Genomic DNA, 15,328 nt, shown 5'->3' with positions numbered 1-15,328 from the left:
GTGTGTTGGGGGCGAGTCAGAGCACGGACCTCATGGTGGCTCCGGCTAACAGGGGTGGCCCCTGAAGAGGTCTTGCTCGATGCTGCAATAGCAATAATCAGTTTAACCAGAACCGGAGAGTGCTTTATCATTGAAAGAAAAATAATCCCACCCTCCACAGAAGAGATATCTTCGTCTTCTGGTCAGTAGGAGTAAGAGTTTGATTGACAGGTGGTTCAGCCATGCCAAGTATTTTTTGGATGGGGTTGCCTGCAGCGCTGCTGTGTAACCTGCTCGTCAGGTTAGCGTAAAGATAAGATCTTTGTCTTGAAAGGGATCCAGTTGAAGAAGTACACCCACAGCATTACATGGATGGATTCCAATAATGAAGGGGAAAGGAGCTTGAAGTTAAGCACGACTGGTTTGCCAGCACTGTATACATGATTATAGCCTCACTAACCACTATATTTATGGTATAGCAATCAATCAAACGACGACGTTTAACGTGTTTCTCGTGGCGACAAACCCACAGAGGATCATCAAGCAGCCCTGCAGCGAGGCCTCGCTCAAAGGAACATTTGATTAGCTCTTTATTACGTTTTCTTTTTTCTTTTTCCCACACAACTTGCACTCTCAACAACCTCGTTTCCTCGCAGCTGTTTGGAGATGTATCCGCCGTGGACTTCTTGACCAGCCCCACACGGCCGGCGGACAAAGTTGGCAACCAGCTGGTGAAAGTAGTGGAGCGTTTTAGCGGCTAAAGAGCTTTCAGAGAAGGCAAAGAGGAACAAAACAGAAGTAGAAAAAAACGCGGGAGTAACGCACCTCCATCTTGCCAAAAGAAGACTTCCCAGTACATACAAATGTAGTTTCAGTGTTTAAGCACTGCTTTTCACAAAAGGAACCAGGAAGGAGGATTAGACGTCCAGTTCAGATCCAAAAGCGACAACTTGACAACCCCTCTGGCGGGAAATGAGCTGTGGATCTCGGTGCTTTCATTCGTGATCTGTCAGATTTCCTGTCATCAACTGCCTGAGTCAGTGCATTTAAATGGGCTCAAGTGCTTTCAAGCTTCACTGAAGGAGTTTATCTGAACCCATGGAAATACAGGTTGCATTTGAATGCAGCGCCGCCGCGGTCAGAGCGCCCGACAAGATATCCGCATACGAAACGGTTTGAATCTGTCAGTTAGCGCCAGCTGTTGACGCCTGAAACAGACAGCGTGGGTCACGTCTCCATTGTACCAGATAGTTAGGTTTTTTTTTAAAAAGCTCACTGATTCTGCCCTATTGACATACATAATATGTTTTTACGGGGGCAAACCTTAACAGAAGAATTACATGTGTAAAAAGTACAATATATATATTTAACTATACATGTAAAGGTCCAAAAATTGTGTGAAATTGCATGATTTGAAGTAAAAAAAGTTAACATTTTCTTGGGGGAGGATGCCCAAACCATCCATCTCCTGGTAGACCAACAACTGCATGAAAGTCAGCCGGACACAGCTGAGATTCGCTCGGCGTGACGGGTTAAATTCAAGCCAAATTGAGAGTCGCCAGCGAGGGTACACGTTGCTATTCCCTTGCAGAAAGAATTGAATAAAAACAGAAATGCATTTGTCGGGCATGGGGTCGACGCCTGTCGATCGGCTGAATGACTGCCCGCATCACATTAACTCATTTCTGATTAATGTCTGAATGACACACACATCCTCCACCCAATACATGTGTGTGTGTGTGTGTGTGTGTGTGTGTGTGTGTGAGAGAGAGAGAGAGGGAGAGAGAGAGAGTTGGGCCACCACATCTGGCCTAGTGTGTTATTGCAGAGGTCAGAGGTCACAGGGGTCTCTGCAGCCGCTGCGTGTGTGTGTGTGTGTGTGTGTGTGTGTGTGTGTGTGTGTTTGTCTGGAGCTGCAGGTGAACGCCATAGGCATCATAATCACAGGTCAGGGTCATTAACTCTATTCTGTGTGTGCGAGTGAGACTCGGAGAAGGAGGGCGTTCAGAGGGCGAACAGGTGGTGATTCGGGGGGGTAGAAAGTGTGAGTCCAAGAGAGAAAAATATAACGGAGTACAACTTGCTCTGCCTCAAAGAAATGGCTTCAGTCCGACGGAGACTCGTCTTTTCAAACTTTTACTCTTTTTCTCTCTTCCAAATGGTTCCGTCAGGCCCGAAAGCTTTCTAAACAAATTGCAATTCTACATAAATCATATCTCACGCATGTCTCCAAGTCCGACCAAATGTTGGGCCAAACACAGAAATTCTTCATTAGCTTCGGTAGCTAACTGTACGTGGGATCCATTCTGCACTAATAACAATACATGTACACATTGTTGTGTAAAGAGCGGGACTATTTCATCCTCGCCCTGCCCTTTGCCTCCACCCTTTGTCTTTCCATTTAGCTCCGTCTCACATCTCAAATGAAGGAAGCTGAGCTATGCGTTCAGCTATGACAGCTAATCCAAAGCTCTGTCTTTACTTTTCTGTTGAATTCAGCAACGAGCGTGAAATTATTTGCGTGCAGTCGAAGTAAATATCCAACAAGAGATCCAACAGAGAAACCAAGCCAAGGGTTGCCAACTCTTCTCCAATGAAAGTAGCTCCAAACCAGCTTCATAGAGCGAGAAAGTCACATCGTCGGCAACAAGGACAGCCCGCCTCCTCAGGCCTCTCCTCCAAAGCCATAATGATCACCCACCATGATCATTACGGACGTAAACAGCCAACATGGCTGTGGTTGGTACTCACGGCTGTCAAGCGAGCAGTTTGTAGAAGACTCCGGTGTCGCACAATGAATGCTCTGCATCAGAGACTGTGATCATTGAGTCCTGTCTGCATGTAAAATAGTATTTCAACCAATAAATACATCTGATCCGAGCTTTAGGAGAATGTATTGTAAAATGACCAGGGTGCTCCTCTAAGACCACATCCACACATAGCCGGGTATTTGCAGAAATGAATATTTCTGCCCCTCCGTACACACAAGATCGTTTTCCAAAAAGTTTCTGTTTACATGAACCCGCATGAATACGCCACCCAGCGCCGTCATAACCATGCCAAACCTGTAGGCGGCAGTAGAACGAGAAGGGTAAAGTCATGCAAACGCATTGATGAGCACTCGCTGAACAGCATCCATGATCTTATGAAGGGAGATTTGTGTCTTTTTTACACGAGCAAATTTCTTGTTTGTAAGAAAATTATCTCCAAATGCTCTTGTTTGTAAGTCAATTATCTCCAAATCGTTGCTCTCAATTCCCCAAATTGCTCTAAAAAAAAAAAAAAAAATGTTTTAAAAAAATGTTTTTGCTCCCAAAAAAATAAATTGGATCTAAAAAAAAAGTTGCTCTCAAAAAAAAAAATGCTCTCAAAGGGTTTTTTTTTTTTTAGAGCAATTTTATTTTTGGAGAACGTTTATTTATTAATTTAGAGCGTTTTTCTTTAAACCAAATTTTAGTTTTGAGAGCTTTTTTTTTTGGAGAGCGTTTTTTTTTTTTTTTTTCAGAAAATATTTGGAATTGAGAGCAAATCTTAGGAGATAATTTAATTTAACAAGAAATTTGCTCGGGTAAAAAAGACACAAATCTACCTTCATATGATCAGTAAGCCAACTGTAAATAGAGAACGCTCACATACGACGTGATAAGTTTTTAGAAATGATCGTTTTCTCTGATAAAACCTCCGTTTACGTGTAAATGAAAGGCCAAACCGCATGAATATACATGCGTTTTCCACCTGTGTAAATGGGGCCTAAGTTGCCAACTTCAAGCGCTGACAGAGTTTTCGTATTATGTTTTTAGTTCATCTGTAAGAGGAGGTGACACTTTTTTCAATGATGGATTGCTCCTTTTTGGGATAAAAAGCAAAAGCGAAAGAACTTTTCTTTTCTTTTGTTCCCCCTCCAGGTTCAAGGGTGAAGTGAGGTCCGCCCGCTATTTTTAGCGCCAAGTCCAAGACGGCCGACCTTTGTCCTTTCCGGCTCCGGGGTTCGGGTGTCAGGGGTCAAATGTCAGCGGGCTGAGATGACAGTTTATTTTTAGTGCAAACAAGACTGCTATTTAAAGCTACATAAAGAGGCTGGTCAGATAATTATACCACCGGTTGGTCGGCTGCCATTTATCCACCTACCCTGCCGGTCAATTGCAGCCATATGTGGACAGACTAGGGGGTCTGCCCTGCTGCCACCATCTGCGTGTGTGTGTCTGCATTAATTTTCTCCTCCGTGAATGTCGGCATCTTTTCTTTCCTGTGTTGTAAGTGTACACCACTTGGTATCGTCCCGTGGACGTGCGTATCGGGCTTGTCCGTATAAATGTAACCGTTTCTCCAACGCAACCGCATAACCCAGTATCCATGTGTGTGTGTCTGTGTGTGTGTTGGTGTGCGGTTTCTCTACATAAATGTTAGTGTCTCTCAGTTGCGCTGTTGTTGGCGCGGCTTCTGCTAACCCACTCTTCAATTTGGCTTCAGGAACCCAGCACACGCTGTCCACCCAAATGTGCAGCCGTCCTCCCAAATGTGGAGGGGATGCGATCCGACAGCAGCGTTGTTTATGCCGCGCCCCTCCCGAGCCACCCAGACGGGGGATGATAGTTTACAGCGCGTTGCACCGCGGTAGCGTGGACGAGAAGATTAAAGCCTCAACAGGCACGTGACGGAGAAGAACCACTTTTTGTTATTCACTGGTCGAACAACTCCGGACGGCGGTGATTCAACGTGTAGGATATGTGTAGAGTTAATATATAATTGTGTAATTGAGTGAAAGAGTGTTATAGAAAAAACTGTTGGTGAGGGTTGCGGTTGCAGGCATGAACTTCATTGAACTTCATAGACAGAAAATATGGTCAATAAAGTCAAAAAAAATTACAGAGGCAAAGGGTAAAGACTTTAGTATTTTAAAGTCGTCGATCTGGAAGCTCTCGATAAAAAATACATTAATTCGCTCCTTCATGCATGCTCCTCAGCAAATAATATTCAGTATAATTTTGTTTCACTTTGATTTGTTCACTGTGAAAGGGAACCAGACTAAATACAAATAAAAAGTATTGATTTTAATCTGCTTCGGACTGCTGAATAGTGACCATCGTGGCAGGCAGATCAAACTAAAAGGCCAAATACAGTATTTCACAGAGGAGTTAGTTGATGGAGACCAAAAGCAGGAATAGAGACGGTAGAGGTCTTGATTTCTTTAGTTGGTCAGGGATACAACAAATTCACGTTTCTGTGTCTGCAAGATGTGGATACAACTATAGGCTCCATATTAACTCTACAAGATGATAAATTGTCCCTTTAAGGTTTAACCAAAGTTTGAGGGTCTTTTTTAACTTGATTGACAGATGTTTCAGCCCTCCACACTGAGGGCTGCAACATTCTTCTTTGGACGATGTGTGAATTGAAGGTGCTAAGAGACATTTGTATCAGTGTTTCTTTGTTAGTACGAGCGTTAATGGTCATTTTTGTTCATTTTTTTCAAACCCACCTTCTGGTTCTAGAGTTGGGTTTGTTTGGTGCGCAGCAGGCAGAGAGTTTTAGGAGACCCCGGATCCAAACGTCTCGTTCATTTGATAAGTTTGAACAATACTTTGGCGCAGTTCGTCATTCCATGCAGGTGAAAAGATGTTCTCAAGTACAGTTCATGTGTTTCCAATCATGAAATCGATTGCACCAAAGCACAAAAGTGAACCGCTATTTAACTCGTGTTGCAGTCAGCGAGTAGTTTTGTAAGTGCCGGCTTATTTTCAACGCTGCCGACCTCCTTGTGAACTCTTCGCTATGATTTGGTGAAAAAGAAAAGTTCTTGACTTTACCGGCACCATAAACAAACGTGACACAGGTGATGGTGGAAGTGCACTGAACATAAGTGGAATCAGTCGTAGCTCTGAAGGAAAACGCACTTCGTCGTGGAAGGTGTTGGCAAGTTGGGGAGTACCGTGAAAACCGCTAATTGGTCATTAAGGGGTAAAAAAAATCTTCCTTTAAAAATGTACATTTCTATATAAAAATAACCAATGGAAAATACCTAATATACACACATCATTACATGAAACTCCCTAGAATACCAGAATGCTTTGCATGACTTGAATGAATTGTCAAGAGCTGAGTCACTACGAGTTTCACTGCAGCATCAAGAGGTTTGCTCACGATTTAGCCCCTTTCTTCTCTCTCTCTCTCTCTCTCTCTCTCTCTCTCTCTCTCTCAGACTTTCACTCCCTGCCTTCTTCAATCTCTTCGCTCCAGTGTTTTCAGAGCTAAAAATCTTGCGCTTTACTTTAGATATGAATCAACAGCCAGTTGTATTTTTATCTTGTTTATGTGCTACACCAACATGTGAGGTTTGTGTAACACATAAACACGGAGGTTTCCAATACAAAGGATTCCTACTTTTTTTTATTATTTCTAAAACAAACGTTGTCACATCTCTTTTACTGGCGTTTAATTAATTAACCGGAGAACGGTCGAAGGCAAATGTATTTAATCGAATCAAGTAACGCTGTATCTCACTAACTGATTGTAACTATGTGAGGAGGCGGCTGAAGACGGAGCATTTGCTTCACCACTGTGTGGTACAGTGGTTGTAATGTTGGAGAAGTTATCAATATAACTTTCTTGCATTTGGAGAAATCACGTTAAAATAGAAAAATAAAGATTGTGGCAACCGTTGGTATTTATCAAATCGAAAGGTTATGGGGTCCAAATTTTGAACTTTAAAGCACGTCAATGTGCGTACACCCTGACTGTGTCCAACGGGGAGCACGATATCCGACAAATACGCGCCGCCGGACAGCTACAGTCCCGCCTGTCGTTACATTTTTGATTGGCTGATGAGTGGCACCTCACGGCAGAACTCCAGGGGATGTGTGGGAGACGCGCTTGATTCCTCCGTGATGAGAGCAGCGCGGCTAGGTCATGTTTGCGCACTGCGGCACATAGAAGAGCCTGGAGGTTTTTTTCAGCGTGAGAAATATGATGTGTGCCGGGAGGGCGTGACTTAAGACCCAACTGAGTGACAGTCGCGCTCAATGCGTGACACTTGAGAGTCCTGGTCGATAGCTAAATCAACTCGCTCCATGTTCATCGGCACAGTGCTGCTAAACCAGATGCTAGCATCGACGCGCTAACACACAGAGTTACAAGGCTAACGTGCTGGTGTTAGGCAGGTTCACCGTGTTAGCCCGTTAGCATGCTAGTGTTGGCTAATTTGGTGTGGCTGTTTCTGATGGGAACGTCATTGGCTTGGCAGTGGGGTTGCGTGGGAGGAAATGAAAAGAGAGAGAGAGAGAGAGCGCGTCCATCGCAAGCTAGCTTATGGCGCGACTGGCCAGCGGACAATTTGCGGAAAATTTACCTCTCTTTCCGTCTGAACACACCTTTAGCAAGCAGACGGTCAAGCCTCTGTGACCAGCGAGCAAGGGGAGACCTTGCAGACGCCGGTAATGGAAGGTCCAGAGAAATGAACGACGGAAAACTACGTTGTGCTCTTGAGTTTTGAGAAGAGTTCTGCTTCGGACTCTGTAGACTCCTCACTTCTTTGGCCACTGATCCCTATCAACCAAACAGACGGCTGGCGCTTAGTAGCTCGGCTTCCGCAGCAATTACCCACTCCCTCGAGACAGCGGCAGAAACTGAGAGCATAGGCAGCTTCTCTGTGTGTGTGAGTGTGTGTGTGTGTGTAGCAGGGGGTATGTGTGGATGAGGTGTGTGCGCATGCTGTACAGTATGCATTCGTGAGTGTATTTGTGTATCAAACGCATTCCTGCCTTGAATCAAAACCCCAAAGCGTCCGTGTCAGAAGATCGTACCCGCATAACCCAAAAAATACCCATAATCCCTCTGTGTGCCCACATGAGGTTTCTGGTTCCCGTGTTTAAGAACGGTCTCAAGCGCCTCGCTGTTTGAGGACTGAAAGCTGATGCACTCAGAGGTTAAGCCAGGGAGACAGCGACCGGTGACAGGAATATTTGATTTGTCATAATCGCACTTTTCTCCCATCAGCCCTGCACAGTGGGCGGGGCCGACCTGTCGGGCCGAGCAAACCCTGTGATTGGTGGATTATGGCTCAAAAATTGAGGGGATCTGTCTTTGGCTCGGCTGTAGTTTGAACCCGGGCAGTTCAAATTCAAAGCATTTGAGCTTGGGATGCACACACATGTGTATGGTATGCACACGTCTGTGAAAGTAGGACATTATAGGTCCATATATTTGAGGTTTTCGGATATAAAAGTAAAAGAGTAAAATTATGGTAACGTAATATTTATTTTATCTGCCCATACGATGTTTAGCAAGATTGATATGATTGATACAGCTCTCATGCTCGTACATCAAATTAAATTGAATTCAGTTTATTTTTTATAGCCTAGAATCACAAATTACAAATTTGCCTCTCTGGGTTTCACAATCTGTACACTTACAACAAATGTGAAGCTACGACCAGCAGCAGGTTAGCATAGCTTCACTATTTCTTGGCGACTCTGAGAAGTTACAGCTTAACAAAGATAAAACATGACGCATTTATTGAGCCCGGAAAAAAAATCCCCTGTAATCCCGTCGTTTTAGTCTGTAATTCAGCTTTTTAAAAACTTTAATTTCGTGTCGCTTTTGGTGCTTTCTGTGGACAAAAGCGGTTTAGAAGACCTCTTATTTTACTGCCAGAGGCTTCGGTGAACCTGCATGACTTCGTCTGGCTTTGCAATCAAACCCGATGACAATCGATGTAGAAAAGACAATCTTTCTGCCGATAGTCTCCTTCACTTACGTGGGTCACATAGAGGCATCCCTTATTAATTAAGACCTTTTCATAACCAGTTAAACGTCCCTTGTAGTACTTTAAGTGTAACCCCCACCATATTATTGTAAAAAAAAATCTCGACCCTGTTTTCATTACATTTTTATAATTATAGTTCCACAACCAGTCTCAGTCATTCTTGCTTAGAAGTGTAAATACAGGCTGAATTATCTCCCTGCACAGTACGGCCTCCAGACTTAATTATAGAAATGACTTTAAACAACTGAGGTTTTTGCAGATTAGACTCTACTTTACAGAATATATATATACATATATTTAATTCTATATATTGATATAAATAAATCAGCTCCAGCATGCACCAGTGGTAACAATCCTTTACTACTTTTATTCTTTCTTAATATAAGTGGCCATTTTGCATTATGAATACTTATACTTTAATATTTAAGGGACAACTCTTGCTTGAATAAAATAAATAATGTTTGCTCTACAGTTTTATTTGAGCCGTGGACTTATGACACGGTAAATTGCGGGTGATTAACTTGTGTTGTGTGAGTGAAACATTTTATTTTTTGCGTGTGTGTGTGTGTGTGTGTGTGTGTGTGTGTGTGTGGTGGAGGTGCATACATTCCTTAATACTGTATATTAAAGCATGTGTGTGTCCACTCCAGAAAAAAAAATACACCACTTGTCAAGGCACGAATGCGCGTATATATGTGCGTCCATTCGCATGCAGATCTGTGTGTGTGTGTGTGTGTGTGCGCGCGTGTGTGTAAGTGTGTTTTTCTTTAACTAATTGGAGAGAGCTCGGAGTCAAGGCTCAAGGATGAGATAAGATTGCAGAAACCAAACGCTGCTGTCTGGAAATAACCGTGCAACTGCGATTTTTGTGTGTTTTTCTTCCACACAACGTTTCGCTGCTGTTTGTTGAGCAGAATGAGCCTCATCAACCTCGAGGTATTTTGCAAAAAAAAATCCACTGTGAGAATTTAAAAACTGCATTGCCATGAAAAAAAACAAAAAAAAGCATTTCCGTTTTCCCCGATCCTGAAAGACAAGACTGACTTTGTGCAGATACGTGGGGTTTTTTTTTTGGGTCCGACAATGGCGAGAGGCATCTGGTAACACTTCTGTGTAATTGCTGCTGAGAAACCCTGAAGATCTGAGAGGAGGGAAAAAAAAAATTCCAACATGTTTTTCCTTCGTCCTTCTCCTGCCCTGTTCGCCTCGTGTTGGAATTTCACCAGTGAAGGCAAAAACAAAAGAGACGGGTGTTCTGAGTGCAAGGAGGAAAAAAAGAAACACTTGGATGAAATACAAGGAGGGCGTTTTTCAGTGACTGCATGTGTGTGTGTGTGTGTGTGTGTGTGTGTGTGTGTGTAAAAGGTGTTTTCTAGTAGCTATTGCTGGGATCCGAAGTTAAGTCGTGAGGGGAATTAAATGGGTACCAATTTCTTCTGGAGCAATCACTGCTCCCACTAAAAGACGTCCAGCGCTAACCGAAAACAAATGATTTTTAATCAATAATTGCCCGAGCTCGAAGCGGTGTTCCACGAGCGGCACGTCTTTTGACTATTTTGGCAACTGCTTTGTCGATAAGCAGACATGGCTGTGGAGTTTCTGCACTTCAATTCCCGGAGATCACCTGTCAATCAAAACCAGGAGGGTGGGAGTCAGAGGTTTTTTTTTGTTTTTTTTTTGGTGAAAAAAATTACAACACTGATGTTAAAGTTACAGTGAGGAAGGTCACTTAGAAATGTCTTATTTTTCAAAGAAAAACACTGATTTTCAATGAAGATGACATGAAATGATTCATAAATACACTCTGTACATTGTTAATGTGGTGAAAGACTATTCTAGGTGGAAACGTCTGGTTCTTAATGAAATATCTACATCGTGTATAGAGGCCCGTTTCCAGCAGCTATCAGTGTTCTAGTGGTACGTTGTGTCTGATCATCGCCTTAGAAGACTAATGATGATAGAAAACCCTTGAAAACCCTTGAAAACTCTTGAAATCTCTTGTGCAGTGATGTCACACAGCTGAAAACAGCTCTGCTGGTGAGAGAAACTATAAAACTGTTCTTCCTCTGAGCGAGTTGAGGATCTGGAGCTTCACGTTTGTGGGTTCAATAAACTCTCAAAACGGCCAGAAAAAGAGAACTTTCATGTGAAACTCTCCGGTCTCTTCTTGTTCTTAGAAGTGAAGGATATTATATAAGAGAACTTGCGAAGAAACTGAAAATTTGTCCGGGTGACCCCAAACTTTTGGACGGTAGTGTACATAAGGAAACACAAACACCATCAGCGAGTAGATTATTTCTATATGTTTATTCTTAACGCTTGTCATCGGAATCCACCTGAAATTTCAGCAGCGAACCAAACCCTGAGCACCGACCCAGATCCGGGTTTCCTTGCCGCGTCGGACCTGCAGGCAGAGCTCAGCCGGGCGGTGGAGCTCCGAGCCAACGGCGCCACCACCACGCTGCTGGAGACCCATGGCCAGATTTCAGGAGGGAAAAGAGGCCAGAACCAGCGGAAAAGACCCTGCTGCAAAATGAGAGAGAGTCTGGTGGTAATTCAGTTTATTTTGTACAGCCCAAAATCACAAACACAAATTTGCCTCGGAGCGCTTTACACATGACATCCCTGTCCCGGGACCTCACATCGGATCAGGAAAAACTCCTCTAAATAAAAGTAGTAAAAACCCTTTTTACGGTGAAAAAAAAGGAAGAACCTTCAGGAGAGCAACAGAGGAGGATCCCTCTGCCCGATGGACAGAAGCAGCAGATGTCATGTGACCAGAATGAGCAGCATGACAGAAATGATTCATATAAGGAGTAGCAGAAAACCACGATCCATGTCAGCAGATGTACTGCCACTTGTACCAACAGGGACTGCCAACATCAAAAGAAAAGGAAAGTTCATCACAGTAACTTCAACTCAGATATTTGTCCTTTTGGAAAAGGTATTGTTGCACGTTAATGACAGTGAGAAAAAAGTGTATTTTACAATTTTGCACTTTCTAAATTTACACTCAGAGGATGTCAATGGTGAAACAGACGTTCATCCCGCACACTCCCCATGACGTGTAGAGCTCAGTGCTCACACACCATCACGGTCAATCTTTGCCGCGGGATTTTTGCAACCTTTTCCTCATTTCTTTCATAATTTAAATTGTTTTTATAACACGACACAGGGATGTAAACATGACTCAACTCTCCTAGGACGCCATTATTCTGAAGGATTTGAAGAAACAAACTCATCGTGTTTGCTTCGCACTTACTCCAATTGGAAATGACCTATCCGGATGCATCCACTGAAAAATAATGAAATGCTGGAAGCTCCTCCCAGATGAGGGAATCAAGTAGTCAGCACATATTTCGGTGTCCTTGCTGTAAATCAAGCATAAGGGAAGTCTGGAGGCACTGATCGTGATAGAGTTTCAGCCTCGCAGCTCGAGTACTACGATTGGAAATGCCTCTGATACGACTGATGCTGCGTCGGGTATCGCCGAGTGTGCCAGTCTATGCATCGAGCTCATATCATGTGTATGCGTATATGTATACAGCCTTTAACACACCGGTATCAGGTGATACAGCGTTTTTGAATTCAGAAGGAAAAGGCCAGAACAGAAATACCGGGAACATTTTGCCTCGCATCGCGTCTCTACATTTTAGTTGATTATATTGATAATTAATATTGCGATATCATGTCTTTTGTGATGCTGTATCTTGATTTAATTGAAAGCTTTTACGTGCAAAGGTTCGTGGCAGACGGTGGCTCAGATTGCCCAAAAGAAGTAGTGGATAATAGTTTTGGATGTTTCAGCGGTCGTGATGACGATCCCACTGTTGAGATTGATGAAGAATATTCACTTGTTTCACCAAAAAAAAGGTCGCTATATATCGCCGCGCTTACATTATCGCAACATATTGAGTCGTAACGCCCCGTATCGCGATACGCATCGCGATACGCATCGCACCGCCACGCAGCATCTCACCCGGAGTGGAGAGACACGGGGGTTTGTTTACCCCGGAGTAAAATACACTGCGACTGGATCTGAAGCTCTGTTTAGTTCACAATCTGCTGTGTTGTGACATTTTAATCAGGAGATCGCATGGTTGGACAGACTAGACCTGGTTTCAACACAGACACTGACCACACACACACACACACACACACACACACACACACACACACACACGCACGCACAGCATGCTATCACCAAAATGAATACTTTGTACCCACACATAACCACAATTCGCCAACACATCCAACCACACCAATGAGCCCACCCTGACTCTGCATCCAAATCCACCGTCCTGACTGACTCTTAATTTGCCGTTTCAAGTCTCTGTGTGGCACCGGGGTGGCAGGGTGGCACCGCTGGGGCTTTGTGGGTGTCTACCCTGTTGTGTGTGTGTGTGTGTGTGGGGGGGGGGGGGGGGGGGGTGGCATGTGCCCACAAGCTGTCTGCCAGGCTTCGAAGCAGCTTCTCATACTGTTTGCTGAAAAATGAGCATTTTACATATTGTCACTTCTGATGAAGACTTTGTTACGTGTGTGTGTGTTTCAATCCTTTAACTCTGCGGCGTGAACAGGAGGTGTGCCGGTGTGCCGGCATCCATGTTGATCGCTGTGTCTCTGTTTTGATGTTGTGAGCAAGAAGAAAGTGCTCAGAGAGGGGCTTCGACACAAGAGGAGGACGGTGCAGTTTGGAGGAAACTGAACGCTGAGCTCTGGTTTTAAATCGTCAACACACCGAACATGCTAACAGACGTCTAGCGCTGTCTCCACCGTGAGGGAATGATGTCATTTTCTATATATATATATATATATATATATATATATATATATATATATATATATATATATATATATATATATATATATATATATATATATTTATTTTTATTTTTATTTATTTAAGGCCACTTCATAACTTCTAAATATGAATTATTTTTTAACTAAAATAATGAGTTGAATGAAGCTGCTGCTTTGAGTTCCCTCAACTTATTAAATTGAGCTTCTGAAGAATCAGGATTATACATATGTATATATATATATGTATATATATATATATATATATATATATATATATATATATATATATATATATATATATATATATATATATACATTAAATATATTAAAATACAGGATAAAAAATAAATCATCTTACAGGACCTTGTGACTCGTGGCAGCTATCTTTTATCATGTTTATTGTTATCTAACGCTGATATGAAACATAACATTTTTAATAATAATGAACCGCTGTGACACTAAACAGGACAAGCGGTTTGCATAATGGATGGATCATTAGACATTTAGTTGGTATAGAGCTTTAAAAGGTACTTTACATGAACAAATATGTGTACAACTTTGAGCTAATTGTTCAACTTCAGTCGGTTAACAGGTTGAAGGCTGGAACAAGTCGGGGTTAGCGACGTCCAGCATGGAGGTCAATGCAAATCTATTAGTGGTGAAACCTCCATCCATCATGTTCCTGCTTCATGGAAGGTGTTGGACTGTCCAGAGTTACAGAGGCCTGTTGACACTGTTCCAGGAGGATGCTGGTGTTACTGTATTCAACCAAAATACCGTCTCAGGCATGATCAGCCCACACGTATGAGGCTGGTAATATGCCTCAACGTCCACAAATCCCATGAACACTTAAAACTAACTCTCAGTCATTTCTGAGATCTCCACCTGTGACTGTTGCCCTCAGCCCCAAGCCCCCTGGTCACTAATATTTATGATAATATATATATATATATATATATATATATATATATATATATATATATATATATTCTCAATATATGTAATGTCCTAAAACAGTTGAGCGCAGTAGATAATGCAACTTTTGTCATATATTTTATTTATCAGCTGTGGATAAATACTGTGTTCATGATAATTAGGGAACATGTCAGATATACATATACATCTTTTTAACTATATGTATTTTACTATATGTGTATACACTATTTAACTATATAAATATATTATTTATATGGTTTTTGGACAAAAATGGTGCTGTATTTTTCTACAGACAATACTTGTTCGGAGGGCAAATTCCCCGTTGGTTTTGGTCTTTTTGTGGGATTTGTAGACAGAAAAGTACACAATATCACAGACAACATCATTGAAACGTTACAATGCTGTGAGAAACACAAGCGAAACTCCACATGTGCACGTCAGTAGAATACTTTAGGAAATAAAACCAAACCATCAACAGTAAGAGAGAAAATATGGTTTTGACGTGAAATTCGGGCAAATTGTGCGTTTACTATACAAAAGAAATATAAAGCCTCATAACTCGTAGCAGTTTGCACCGTCTGTGTATTACAGTAATCGTCCAACGAGGCTGAACAATATAGACTTTTGCCTCCTATTGTCACTTATTCACCTCACATCACTACTGTCACATTACATAAATATGACTTCATAGATTTGTACCGATAGCCTGAGTAAAACCATTTGAAACATCCTCATTGTGTTGGTGTTGCGGGTGCACTCCTGGCAGGCCTTTACAAACATGTTTTGCCCTGTGTTGAACTGAAACGTGATAAACACATCTGTATTGAAACCATATGTCATGCACCAACA

This window comes from Clinocottus analis, unplaced genomic scaffold, assembly GCF_023055335.1.
Source record: "Clinocottus analis isolate CAN_PGR_092001 unplaced genomic scaffold, fCliAna1.0.p SCAF_16, whole genome shotgun sequence".
Lineage (NCBI taxonomy): Eukaryota > Metazoa > Chordata > Actinopteri > Perciformes > Cottidae > Clinocottus > Clinocottus analis.
Note: the sequence above shows the minus strand (reverse complement) of the source record.